A 13667-nucleotide genomic window follows, 5' to 3' on the forward strand; every position below is an offset into this window, starting at 1 on the left:
TGGCCTGGGTGCCAGGCCGAGGAATGCAGAGATCGCAGATGCTAACAACGATGCCAGGGTTTCTGACAGGCCCCTCCAAGGCCTAAGATAAAAGACATGACATATGCAAACACACATAATACACAAAAGACAAGTGACACGATACACACCGGGACTGCTCTGCCCTGCGCACCTCAGCACTGTGATCCATAGTCAGGCTTTGCTTTTATGGGGCCTAAGGGGCCGCTTCATGGACACCCCCCATCTCCAATGGAGACTCAAAAATCCCTCCCGGTGGGTCCCTACCCTGCACCCCGCTTGCATCCCCTCTGTGGGTTGTAGCCCTCTACTTATCTCTCAGACATCTGGGGATGCAGGTCCGTCTCAGGTGCAAAAGAAGGCAGCCTCAACATCTGGGAAGTTCCTGCTGGCACTGTTGTTCAACAACTTCCTGTTGTTTCTCAGTCAGCTACATGAAAGAAATGCAAATATCAATGCATGATCTCTGCAGCACACTGGCCAAAACCCAACAATTCTGCCACTCACCGTTCTCCTAAGAATGCCCGGCTCCTGGGGCCGCACCCTTCGGCCGCGCTCCGAGGCTGATGCCATTGTCACGGGGTAAGCCTGGGTTAACGGAGACGAGGTCATGTGGCATGGCTGAAACCTGAGGGGACCCTCGCTCCTCCTCCCTACTTCCCCGACTCACCACAACTCCTTGGCAGCTGCCCAAGGCCACCTGGATGGCACCTTCCAATAGAAGAGTTCTGGGCTTCCTCACCGGATCCTGTAACGCATCCACAGGGCTCACACGTGCAGGGAACCCGGTGCATCGGCCGGCTGGTGACGGGGGCTCGGCAGGCTCCGAGTGGATTGCCTAAGGCACAAAAAAGAGAATGGAAACATAGAGCAGCACCAGAAACTGAGACTGGAGCAATAACAACTACTTCTCTCCACTGCTCACCTTGACTGCTGGTATCCAGATTTACTTCCTAAAAAGAAAGACTAAGAACAGAGCTGTAACAGAGTCACCGCATACACTTCTGCTGCAGAGACAAATGGTGCCTCACCTGCTCGGGGGAAACCACTCACCCGGGATGGGGCCCTCTGGCACACATTTAATCCATCTGAAACTGAAAAAAAAGTTAGGACAAGAGTCAAACTGTTGCAGGATAACTTAAGAGCTCCAGATATCCTGTGTCCATCTACAAATCCCACCTAGAGTCCAACTACACCCCACATTACAAACTTCAAGTACCCGCAACTTCTCCTATTGCACCAGGCTATGCAGCAGGGCAGAGCAGCTCCGGCACAAATGTGTGCAGACACCCGTGACACAGGACAGACAGGACGTGACAGACAACGGGGACACGACACGGACAGAAATCTCCTGGCAAGGAAAATGGCTGCGAGGACTGAGAGAATGCAAAAGGAGATGACCGAGGAGAGACCGATGGTGAGCTGATGAGGCTCAGAGAAACCTGGAGGAAGAAGAAGATGCTAACCGAATGATTTATTCCAAGAACTGCAAAGATGGATGCCTGAGAATCCTACGGCCAGAAGCCTCTACCTGCCCTCACATTCCTTCAAGTCCTAGTCCGCCATAATGGATCCTGGCGGGGCATAGCTTTCCACACAGCTCAGAACAAGACCTGAAAAGACACCTGACCGGATGCTTCTAAAGAGACAAGAGAGTCTGATGCCTGTCTGAGCTCCTGAGTCCAAAGTTCTTTGGCATTGGTTGCCATTCTCTAGGAATGCAGAGATCACAGATGCTAACAACGATGCCAGGGTTTCTGAAAGGCCCCTCCAAGGCCTAAGGTAAAAGACATGACATATCCAAACACCACATAATACACAAAAGACAAGTGACACGATACACACCGGGACTGCTCTGCCCTGCGCACCTCAGCACTGTGATCAAAAGTCAGGCTTTGCTTTTATGGGGCCTAAGGGGCCACTTCATGGACACCCCCCCACCTCCTAAGTGGACTCAAAAACCCCTCCCAGTAATTCCCAAACCAGCACCCTGCTTTCATCCCCCTCTCTGGGTCGTGGCCCTCTACTTATCTCTCGCACAGCTGGTGCTGTTGGTCTCGGGTGCGAAGAAAGGCCACCTCGTCAGCCGGGAAGGTCCTGCTGGCACCGGGCTGGTGTCTCTCAGACAGCTGTATTAAAGAAAACCAAACATCAGTGCCCGATCTTGGCAGCCCCTCGGCCAAAACCCCACAAGTCAGCTACTCACCGTGCTCCTATAAGAACGCTCAGCTCCTCGGGCCGCACGCTTCGGGCACGCTCGGAGACCGAGGCCGTCGTCACGGGTTAAGCCTGGGCTAAGAGGAGATGAAGTGATTTGGCATGGCTCAAACCTGAGGGGACCCTCGCTCCTCCTCCCTACTTCCCCGACTCACCGCAGCTCCTCGGCGGTTCCTGACCCGGAACTCAGGGCTCGTGAGAGCAGCAAACCCGGTCCATCGGCCGCTGGGGATGGGAGCTTGGCGTGCTCCGAGCGGATTGCCTAAGGCACAAAAACGAGAATGGAGACTTAGACTTGCCCCAGGAATTGAGACCTCAGCAACAAGAAAGGCTACTGATCACCTTGCTCTCCTGAACTTGACTGCTAGGATCCAGATTTACTTCCTAAAAAGAAAGACAAAGAACAGAGCTGTAACAGGGTCACCCTTGACACTCCCCCTGCAGAGACCAATGGTGACTGACCTGCTTGTAGGAACCCCCTCACCCAGGATGGGGGCTCTGCCATGGGTGCAATGCATCTGCACCTGAAAGAGAGTTAGAACATAAGTCAAACACCTGCAGAAAATCTCAAAAGCTGCAAACACCTCAGGTCAATATAGGAATAGCATCTGGAGTCCAAGTACAGCCCACATTACAAATTTCAACCCCCCAGGGCTTGTCCTATTGCACCAGGCTATGCAGCAGGGCAGAGCAGCTCCGGCACAAATGTGTGCAGACACCCGTGACACGGGACAGACAGGACGTGACAGACAACAGGGACACAACACGGACAGAAATCTCCTGGCAAGGAAAATGGCTGCGAGGACTGAGAGAATGCAAAAGGAGATGACCGAGGAGAGACCAATGGTGAGCTGATGAGGCTCAGAGAATCCTGGAGGAAGAAGATGCTAACCGAATGATTTATTCCAAGAACTGCAAAGATGGATGCCGAGAATCCTACAGCCAGAAGCCTCTACCTGCCCTCATGTTCTTTCAAGTCCTAGTCCGCCATAATGGATCCTGGCGGGGCAGAGCTGTCCGTACAGCTCAGAACAAGACCTGAAAAGACATCTGACCAGATGCTTCTAAAGAGACAAGAGAGTCTGATGCCTGTCTGAGCTCCTGAGTCCAAAGCTCTATGGCATTGGTGCCAGGCCGAGGAATGCAGAGAGCACAGATACTAACAATGATGCCAGGGTTTCTGACAGGCCCCTCCAAGGCCTAAGATAAAAGACATGACATATCCAAACAACACATAACACACAAAAGACAAGTGACACGATACACACCGGGACTGCTCTGCCCTGCGCACCTCAGCACTGTGATCAAAAGTCAGGCTTTGCTTTTATGGGGCCTAAGGGGCCGCTTCATGGACACCCCCATCTCCAAAGGAGACTCAAAAACCCCTCCCAGTGGGTCCCTACCCTGCGCCCCGCTTTCATCCCCTCTGTGGGTTGTAGCCCTCTACTTATCTCTCAGACATCTGGGGATGCAGGTCCCTGTCAGGTGCAAAAGAAGGCAGCCTCAACATCTGGGAAGTTCCTGCTGGCACTGTTGTTCAACAACTTCCTGTTGTTTCTCAGTCAGCTACATGAAAGAAATGCAAATATCAATGCATGATCTCTGCAGCACACTGGCCAAAACCCAACAATTCTGCCACTCACCGTTCTCCTAAGAATGCCCGGCTCCTGGGGCCGCACCCTTCGGCCGCGCTCCGAGGCTGAAGCCATTGCCACGGGGTAAGCCTGGGTTAACGGAGACGAGGTCATGTGGCATGGCTGAAACCTGAGGGGACCCTCGCTCCTCCTCCCTACTTCCCCGACTCACCACAACTCCTTGGCAGCTGCCCAAGGCCACCTGGATGGCACCTTCCAATAGAAGAGTTCTGGGCTTCCTCACCGGATCCTGTAACGCATCCACAGGGCTCACACGTGCAGGGAACCCGGTGCATCGGCCGGCTGGTGACGGGGGCTCGGCAGGCTCCGAGTGGATTGCCTAAGGCACAAAAAAGAGAATGGAAACATAGAGCAGCACCAGAAACTGAGACTGGAGCAATAACAACTACTTCTCTCCACTGCTCACCTTGACTGCTGGTATCCAGATTTACTTCCTAAAAAGAAAGACTAAGAACAGAGCTGTAACAGAGTCACCGCATACACTTCTGCTGCAGAGACAAATGGTGCCTCACCTGCTCGGGGGAAACCACTCACCCGGGATGGGGCCCTCTGGCACACATTTAATCCATCTGAAACTGAAAAAAAAGTTAGGACAAGAGTCAAACTGTTGCAGGATAACTTAAGAGCTCCAGATATCTTGTGTCCATCTACAAATCCCACCTAGAGTCCAACTACACCCCACATTACAAACTTCAAGTACCCGCAACTTCTCCTATTGCACCAGGCTATGCGGCAGGGCAGAGCAGCTCCGGCACAAATGTGTGCAGACACCCGTGACACAGGACAGGACGTGACAGACAACGGGGACACGACACGGACAGAAATCTCCTGGCAAGGAAAATGGCTGCGAGGACTGAGAGAATGCAAAAGGAGATGACCGAGGAGAGACCGATGGTGAGCTGATGAGGCTCAGAGAAACCTGGAGGAAGAAGAAGATGCTAACCGAATGATTTATTCCAAGAACTGCAAAGATGGATGCCTGAGAATCCTACGGCCAGAAGCCTCTACCTGCCCTCACATTCCTTCAAGTCCTAGTCCGCCATAATGGATCCTGGCGGGGCATAGCTTTCCACACAGCTCAGAACAAGACCTGAAAAGACACCTGACCGGATGCTTCTAAAGAGACAAGAGAGTCTGATGCCTGTCTGAGCTCCTGAGTCCAAAGTTCTTTGGCATTGGTTGCCATTCTCTAGGAATGCAGAGATCACAGATGCTAACAACGATGCCAGGGTTTCTGACAGGCCCCTCCAAGGCCTAAGGTAAAAGACATGACATATCCAAACACCACATAATACACAAAAGACAAGTGACACGATACATACCGGGACTGCTCTGCCCTGCGCACCTCAGCACTGTGATCAAAAGTCAGGCTTTGCTTTTATGGGGCCTAAGGGGCCACTTCATGGACACCCCCCCACCTCCTAAGTGGACTCAAAAACCCCTCCCAGTAATTCCCAAACCAGCACCCTGCTTTCATCCCCTCTCTGGGTCGTAGCCCTCTACTTATCTCTCGCACAGCTGGGGATGCCGGTCTCGGGTGTGAAGAAAGGCCGCCTCGTCAGCCGGGAAGGTCCTGCTGGCACCGGGCTGGTGTCTCTCAGACAGCTGTATTAAAGAAAACCAAACATCAGTGCCCGATCTTGGCAGCCCCTCGGCCAAAACCCCACAAGTCAGCTACTCACCGTGCTCCTATAAGAACGCTCAGCTCCTCGGGCCGCACGCTTCGGGCACGCTCGGAGACCGAGGCCGTCGTCACGGGTTAAGCCTGGGCTAAGAGGAGATGAAGTGATTTGGCATGGCTCAAACCTGAGGGGACCCTCGCTCCTCCTCCCTACTTCCCCGACTCACCGCAGCTCCTCGGCGGTTCCTGACCCGGAACTCAGGGCTCGTGAGAGCAGCAAACCCGGTCCATCGGCCGCTGGGGATGGGAGCTTGGCGTGCTCCGAGCGGATTGCCTAAGGCACAAAAACGAGAATGGAGACTTAGACTTGCCCCAGGAATTGAGACCTCAGCAACAAGAAAGGCTACTGATCACCTTGCTCTCCTGAACTTGACTGCTAGGATCCAGATTTACTTCCTAAAAAGAAAGACAAAGAACAGAGCTGTAACAGGGTCACCCTCGACACTCCCCCTGCAGAAACAAATGCTGACTGACCTGCTTGTAGGAACCCCCTCACCCAGGATGGGGGGCTCTGCCATGGGTGCAATGCATCTGCACCTGAAAGAAAGACAGAACATAAGTCAAACACCTGCAGAAAATCTCAAAAGCTGCAAACACCTCAGGTCAATATAGGAATAGCATCTGGAGTCCAAGTACAGCCCACATTACAAATTTCAACCCCCCAGGGCTTGTCCTATTGCACCAGGCTATGCGGCAGGGCAGAGCAGCTCCGGCACAAATGTGTGCAGACACCCGTGACACAGGACAGACAGGACGTGACAGACAACAGGGACACAACACGGACAGAAATCTCCTGGCAAGGAAAATGGCTGCGAGGACTAAGAGAATGCAAAAGGAGATGACCGAGGGGAGACCGATGGTGAGCTGATGAGGCTCAGAGAAACCTGGAGGAAGAAGATGCTAACCGAATGATTTATTCCAAGAACTGCAAAGATGGATGCCCGAGAATCCTACAGCCAGAAGCCTCTACCTGCCCTCACGTTCTTTCAAGTCCTAGTCCGCCATAATGGATCCTGGCGGGGCAGAGCTGTCCATACAGCTCAGAACAAGACCTGAAAAGACATCTGACCAGATGCTTCTAAAGAGACAAGAGAGTCTGATGCCTGTCTGAGCTCCTGAGGCAAAAGTTCTATGGCCTGGGTGCCAGGCCGAGGAATGCAGAGAGCACAGATGCTAACAATGATGCCAGGGTTTCTGACAGGCCCCTCCAAGGCCTAAGGTAAAGGACATGACATATCCAAACAACACATAACACACAAAAGACAAGTGACATGATACACACCGGGACTGCTCTGCCCTGCGCACCTCAGCACTGTGATCACAAGTCAGGCTTTGCTTTTATGGGGCCTAAGGGGCCGCTTCATGGACACCCCCCCATCTCCAAAAGGAGACTCAAAAACCCCTCCCGGTGGGTCCCTACCCTGCACCCCGCTTGCATCCCCTCTGTGGGTTGTAGCCCTCTACTTATCTCTCAGACATCTGGGGATGCAGGTCCCTGTCAGGTGCAAAAGAAGGCAGCCTCAACATCTGGGAAGTTCCTGCTGGCTCTGTGGTTCAACAACTTCCTGTTGTTTCTTAGTCAGCTACATGAAAGAAATGCAAATATCAGTGCATGATCTCTGCAGCACACTGGCCAAAACCCAACAATTCTGCCACTCACCGTTCGCCTAAGAATGCCCGGCTCCTGGGGCCGCACCCCGAGGCTGATGAAAACACAGGAACAGATGCTTAGAGTTGCACTGGAAAGTGAGACTGGAGCAATAACAACTGCTTCTGGACGCTACTCAATGCTCACCTTGCCCACCTCACCTTGACTGCTGATATCCAGCTTTACCTCCTAAAAAGAAAAAGAACAGAGCTGTAACAAAGTCACACTTTACACTCTCCCTGCAGAGACAAACGGTGACTGACCTGCTCGGGGGAACCTCCTCACCCGGGATGGGTGGATGGATTTTGCCCTGGATTTTATCCTTCTGCGTCTGAAAGAAAGCGAGGACAAAAGTCAAAGGCCTGCGGGATGACTTCACAGCTCCAAACATCTTCTGTCTATCTAGGAATATCATCTAGAGTCTGGCAACACCCCACAAACTGCAACTCCCTGGGACTTGTCCTCTTGCAGCAGGCTATGCGGCAGGGCAGGGCAGAGCAGCTCCAGCACAAATATGTGCGGACACCCGTGACACAGAACGTGACAAACAGGGGGACGATAAACACAACACATCATGCTTGTGGTGAGGGTCTCGAGGGGAAAAGGCAAAAGGGACCCCAAAGACACACTAGGTAACACGGTACACCGGACAACACGACGTGGACCGGAACTGTTCTGCGCTGCCCACCTGAAAGCTGCCATCAAAATCAGAGCCTCTCCCTTCAGCTGTCCTAAGAGGCCCCTTGGAGGAGATTGCTTTTCCCTCTGCTAATCATTAAATCTGTCCCAGGAACTCCCAACCCGCTGCTCTCCCATTGTCCCATCTCCAGGCCGTGGCCCAGACTTATCTTTTGGATGATCGGTGACGTGGATCCACGTTGCGCCTGAAATGAGTCTGCCTCGGAGGGCCCCGTGATCGCCTGTTAGCCTCTCGGTCAGCTACAATAAAGAAAAACAAAACCAAAGTATGAGTACAGAGTTATGTGGGCCAAATCTCAGCAAGTCAGCTACTTGCCCTCTCCTGAGTGTGCCTGGCTCCTTCAGGCTCCAGCTTCATCCTGATTCCAAGGGTGTGACCTTTATTATCAGTGGCACCTGGGTTAGAGAAAAGCAAAGTTAAATGGCATTCCTGTGAGTGCAGTGGGTGACCTTGTGTGCTGTAAGATGTGTGAATGCCTCTGCTCGGCTTCTAAAAGGCCTGGGGTGGGGGGCTCAAATAAACACCCTTTCTCACCCTGCTGCCTTCAAACCCATGCCCCCAACAATAACTCCTAACCGGATACCTGCTCACCCTCCCTCTCCTAGTCACAATCCTCAACTCACCTGAAGCCTCAATCTCAAACATCATCTTGGACACTGGGCAGATGCCTCTTGTGACATGATGAATCTGCTGAAAAAAGTGTTGTAGCTGCCACAACCTGGAGCCTCTGGAAGCTGCACTCCTCCTAAAAAAAAAAAAAAAAAAAAACAGAACAAAACCAGAAATTACAAATGCACTTTACCGCCCCTAAACACAGAACCCAAAATTGTGAACTTAAATACTCCCTGTATTCTATGCTGTTTTCTTCACAGTATCATCAAAGCTTCTGTTGCTTTAGATGCCCAGAAACACCTGCTGAAAACAAGCTGAGATAAGCTGAAAGAGCTTCTTACCTGAAATGAGAGGAGAGCTCTGATCCCAGCACATCCCAGAGGGGGAATGAAGGCCCTGGGCAAAGGCTGGGGTTAATATACCCCTGATGGTGCCCGCCTCTCGTTCCCGTGGCACCCGGGAAAAGGGAGGGGGCGAATCCCACCGGGTATAAAAGCCCTCAGAGTGGCTGCAGGTGTTTGGCATTTCTAATTTGATTTCAAGGGGAGTAGAGGGCTTGTTATAGAAGAAAACTCTCCAGAAAAATATCAGTGATTTTTTTTTTGCAACATCTATTTGGAGCAAAAGGGTAGAAAACTGGTAAGAAATAAAAGTTTCTGTTTAGACAGCATAACTAGATAAATTGGGTAATTTGCTGTTAACTTTCCTAATCATTCCTTAGTGGCTACTAAGTAGTATTTCACGTGTGACTAAGCTGGGTGGAGAAAATTGTCTAAGTCTCCTTGGGACCTCTAATTAGGCCTAACTACTTTATAAGTAAAAATAAGAAAAATAAAAGCTTCCCAGGCAGTGTAAGGGTTAAGTGCGTGCCCGGCTTACCCTGCTCTGAGATACTTGGTCCTATGGCATGGAAAGAAGAGCCCTGAAATGTAGTTTTAAACTCTTAAAATGCTGAAAAAGGCAGAGCTTCCTTCCAGTGCACCCCTTAAACAGAGGAAATGGGGCAGTTACCTCTACTGAAACTAATATAATAGCAAATAAATAGCTTCTGCCCTTTAATTTATTCTCCTTAAGTACTGGGAAAAGAGGGGTTTTCCTCTCCAGTGGAATCCAGAAGTTTTCCTCTCTCTTTAAATCTCTCCAGTGATGAAAAAAGAGGGATTTTTCCCTCAGTTCAAACTCTTAAGATGGAGGGTATAGCTGGGCTTCTCCCTCAATTTAGGCCTCAGAACAACAAAAAGGGGGTGGCTACCCTTAATTCAAACCCATAAGAAACATTGTCAAGGTTTTCCCCTTCTACTTAAACTGGAAAATAATCGAAAATGAGGACTCCCTGTCAATTAACACCCCAAACAGCAGAGAAAAGGCAGGGATTCTTTTAACTGAGACCACTAAAATTGCAGGGGAAGCAGAGTCCCTCCCAGTTTGAACACAAAAAATAAAGGAAAAGGAAGCTTTTTCTCTTTTTTCTAAACCCTTTTTCTCCTAATAACCCCTCTCCTTTCTGGGAGTGCTGTGGAGGGTCTGGGGGCTCTGGGGAGAGACTGGCACAGTAAAAGGGGAAAGTTGAAAGCCCTCTCCTGGAACCCCACGTGCTACCTGGCCTGCTCAGATGCTGCCCCTTGGCAAAAGGGCTCTTCCCTTGGCGTTTTCTCAAAGTGTTGCTCCGTGCCCGGGTGGGTCCGGCTGCTCCCTAGTCCGTGCTGAATGCTCCGACCGTAGTTCCTGGAGGGACCCTTGGGATGCCCCCGTTAGCCCCTCTGGACTAGCGGCTCCCTGTGCGGGTGTGCCCGGGTAACCCTCTGAAAGCAGCTGGGCACACGGGGGGCTGCTAGACCTTGGAGTGGGGTTGAGGTGAAGAAAGGTCCTGTGAGGAGTTCCTTCCGCTGCACAGCCCTTCGTCTGCCCCTTAAACCATGGGCTGCCAGACTTTCCTTTCCAAGGAAATTAACCTTTCCTCTTTGTGTGCCCATGGCCGAAACCTCCTCCAAAACCGCAGAGAACGATTTCTCACGGACCGCGGCTGCCGACGCCGAGAACTCTTGCCGCCCTTGGAGTGCCGCGTGCCTCCTGCGAACGGACGTCGACGCGCAGCGGGGGTGAGTTTGGCTTTACGGGGAAGAGGGCCGGCGCAGGATTTCTCCGGGAGCAAAGCTGCCCCCGCCGAGAGCTCGGGCTGCCCTGGCAGTGCCGAGCGCCTCCTGCGAACTGGCGTCGGGAGACGCGGGGGGTGAGTTTTTCTGTGCAGAAGTTCTCCCAGACCATAGCTGAGAGCATCTAACCCTAACCGCAACAGCTTAGCTGGGTCTAAAACTTACAACCTTTGGACTGGCAGTGTGGGACCTGACCCGCTGTGCCGCTGCTGGCCCCTTGCTCAAGCTGTTAGAATACACTGGAAATACAATACTTTTAAAAAACCCTAAAAATCCCCAAAGAACCTTTAGAAATCCCTAAATATACCCTAAATAGTCCCAAAAGAGCTCTAAAAATACCCCAACAATCCTTAAAATGCCCTGATAAGACCCTAAAAAAGCCTAAAAATTCCCTCAAAAACCCTAAAAATACCCTAGCCCTAAAAAGTCCTCCACATACCCTCAATAGTCCTAAAAAACCCCCAAGAACACCCAAATCCCCCCCCGCAACAATTCTTAAAAGTACTAAGAAAGCCCTTAAAATACCCTAACAAAATCTTTTAAAAGCCCTGAAAAAGCCCTAAAAGTATCCTAAATGTTCCCAGAAAATTCCTGGAAAACTCCTCCAAAAAAGCCCTAAAATATCCTTTTTTAAAGCCATGAGAAAAACCCTAAAAACCCCTAAAAAACTGCTCAGCCCCCAACTCCTGCCTGTCACTCTCTAGACCACAAACATCATTGCTACCTTTTTATTAGGGTTGCTGCCTGCAGCTGCTGGGAGACTTCTGGGGCTGTCCCAGCATTGGGGTTATTGCCTTGTGCTGCTGTTGGGGAAAACTGGGGTCCTAGGGGTGCTCTTTAGGGTGACCTTGGGGTTGGGTTGAGGGCTGCTGCACCTGTACCCTAGCCCTACCTGATACCCTGTGTCCTTTGTACCCCTAACCCTCGGTGTGAGCTCTCCGTCTGTCAAGCCTCCCCCTCCTTGCCCCTCAGCCCACAATGTCTGCATGCCACCCCGAGACCTCTGACATTGTCCCTTGGCCCCCTGGCCTCCACCGTGCACTCTCCGCCTGGTTAGGGGTGGTTTTTAGGGTAAGGTTAGGGGTGGTGTGAGCGCTGGTTCACCTGTTACCCTCAAGCAGCCCCCCACTTTGCCCCTCAAGGCATCTGCTCCCCCTCACCCTTTTCTTGTCACCCTCAAGTTCCCTGCTCCCAGCCTCTCTGTGCCACCCTGGAGCCCTCCAGTTGCTCCTAACGCCCCCTTCTGCCTCTCAGCTCCCCCCATCCTCTGTGTCACCCTCCAGCCCCCTCCCCTCAGCCCGCAGCCCCTTGTGACACCCTGCAGCCCACAGACGTTGTCCCTGCCTGTCTCGCCTGGGTGTTGTCCTGCTGCGAGAGCTGCGCCGCTCTCCGAGGGTTCGGGCTCCCGCGTGCTGCTGGAGGGGACTCGCGGGTGGGCGGTGGGTGAAGTAACGGATGGAGCGGGAAGTGTGGTGGGACGGGTTAAGGGCGGAGTGAGGGATGGAGCAAGGGCGGGCTGGAAAATAGAGTAGGGTTAGGAGCGGAGAAGGGGACGCAGCAGCAGGGGGCTGAGGTGGGGAGGTGAGTGTTAGGAGGAAGCGTAACTCCGTAACTCCAAGACCGAGTCTGCAGCCAACGAGAACTCTGAGTGACCTGGGAGTGCCGAACGTCTTCGGCAAACTGATGTAAGGAAACTGGGGTGATGAGTTTTGTTTCCCTTGGAAAAGGGATGGCATTTGTGTCCCTGGGTCTGCACCCTGCCCAGGACCTTTGATCTCGAGTGGGCTGCCACCTCCTAAAATTCCAAACATCGCAGGTGAGACAGGGGGTTGGAAATGTTACTTGGGGTAGAAACCAATTTTGGATTTAGCTGAAGTCTGCTGGTGAAACTTCTGTAGTCTGTTAATCGGTGTGCTTACAAAAAGGCCTGCAGAGAGAACAAGTTCGAGGCTACTGTTGGAAAAAGAGAATCTGGGTTACGACCGAGTGCGCAGCCTCGTCCCTGTGTGAGTAAAAGTTTGAGGTTTTGCCGGCAGCATCGCCGAGTGCTGAGGGGTCCCCTGGTCGATAGGGCAACTCGGGAGGGTTTGCTTCAGGCTTTGCTCGTGAAAGGTGTGAGAAAAGCAAGCAGCTCTGAAGCGGATGAGCCCCCTCTTGCCTGTTGAAGTGTTGGATAAATCAAAGATAAACCTCAAGGTCCCTTCCCACCCAAACCATTCCGTGATTCTTTGCCCTGGAGGCGAGGGTGCACCTGTCACCGCATTTCTCTTCACAGAGAAAAGCGAGGCACAATTCTCCCCAAGAATATTTCTGGGATTCACATTCTCTGAACCTCAGAGGAAGGAAAAACAATTCTTATCTCATTTGCTGTGCCTGTGTTTGTGCCGAAGTAGAATGCAGCGTGGAGATTGTTCACCCAAAGTGATGGTGTTTTGTTTCCTTGGCCTGTCAGGGCCAAGTGTGTATGTGTGTCGGGACTGTTGGGTGACAGTCATGAGTTGTGTGCGGTGTGTGTGGGGTTGAGTACTTGGCAGGTTCGGTTTAGATGTAATGTAATATAGTATGATAAAACAATTAATTAGCCTTCTGATAAGGCAGAATGCAGATGGGAAATAGTTGCACATATGATATTAAAGGACACGTGAACCACCTTTCTGTGAGACAAAGACACAAGACTTGGCCCATCCCTAATTTAGGACACAGCTAAAAATAATAGATAAAATAATTTTTAACCTATTTTTGAAGAACTCTCTAAAACTAATGGCAGATGATATAGCTATTTTATCTGGCAAGCTTCCGTGCAAAATTTCCTGCTGATGCTGGCTCAGACGGATGGAGATTTGGGAGGAGGGGGAAGAACAAAGTGCCACGGGGCTTTATTGGATGAGCCTTGAAAGGTTTCTGCAAGTTCTATTGCAAGGTTGATGAACCTTGTGTTTGTTAACTGCAGTTTTGCTCAGTGTTTTAACCCTGCTTTATCTCC

At 51.6% G+C, this 13667-nt stretch overlaps 3 long non-coding RNA genes across 4 annotated transcripts; all 3 read right to left on the reverse strand.

The window, feature by feature from the left end:
- Positions 1-282: 282 nt before the first annotated feature.
- On the reverse strand, positions 283-962 carry LOC129047076 (uncharacterized). Of its 2 annotated transcripts, XR_008509035.1 has the most exons (4): positions 944-962; positions 689-856; positions 526-606; positions 283-448 (listed from the first exon to the last, which is right to left on the reverse strand). It is a non-coding gene; the product is annotated as an uncharacterized LOC129047076 (long non-coding RNA). The 2 variants fall into 2 exon arrangements; XR_008509034.1 differs by lacking the exon at positions 944-962 and having other exon boundaries at positions 689-859.
- A 1106-nt stretch (positions 963-2068) lies between these two features.
- LOC129047077 (uncharacterized) lies at positions 2069-2728 on the reverse strand. Its single transcript, XR_008509036.1, has 4 exons — positions 2698-2728; positions 2391-2619; positions 2225-2312; positions 2069-2147 (listed from the first exon to the last, which is right to left on the reverse strand). It is a non-coding gene; the product is annotated as an uncharacterized LOC129047077 (long non-coding RNA).
- Positions 2729-5587: 2859 nt separating this feature from the next.
- Positions 5588-6265, reverse strand: LOC129047079 (uncharacterized). The gene is made up of 3 exons (XR_008509037.1): positions 6046-6265; positions 5739-5967; positions 5588-5660 (listed from the first exon to the last, which is right to left on the reverse strand). It is a non-coding gene; the product is annotated as an uncharacterized LOC129047079 (long non-coding RNA).
- Positions 6266-13667: the final 7402 nt, after the last annotated feature.

Source organism: Molothrus ater, chromosome 39, assembly GCF_012460135.2.
Source record: "Molothrus ater isolate BHLD 08-10-18 breed brown headed cowbird chromosome 39, BPBGC_Mater_1.1, whole genome shotgun sequence".
NCBI lineage: Eukaryota > Metazoa > Chordata > Aves > Passeriformes > Icteridae > Molothrus > Molothrus ater.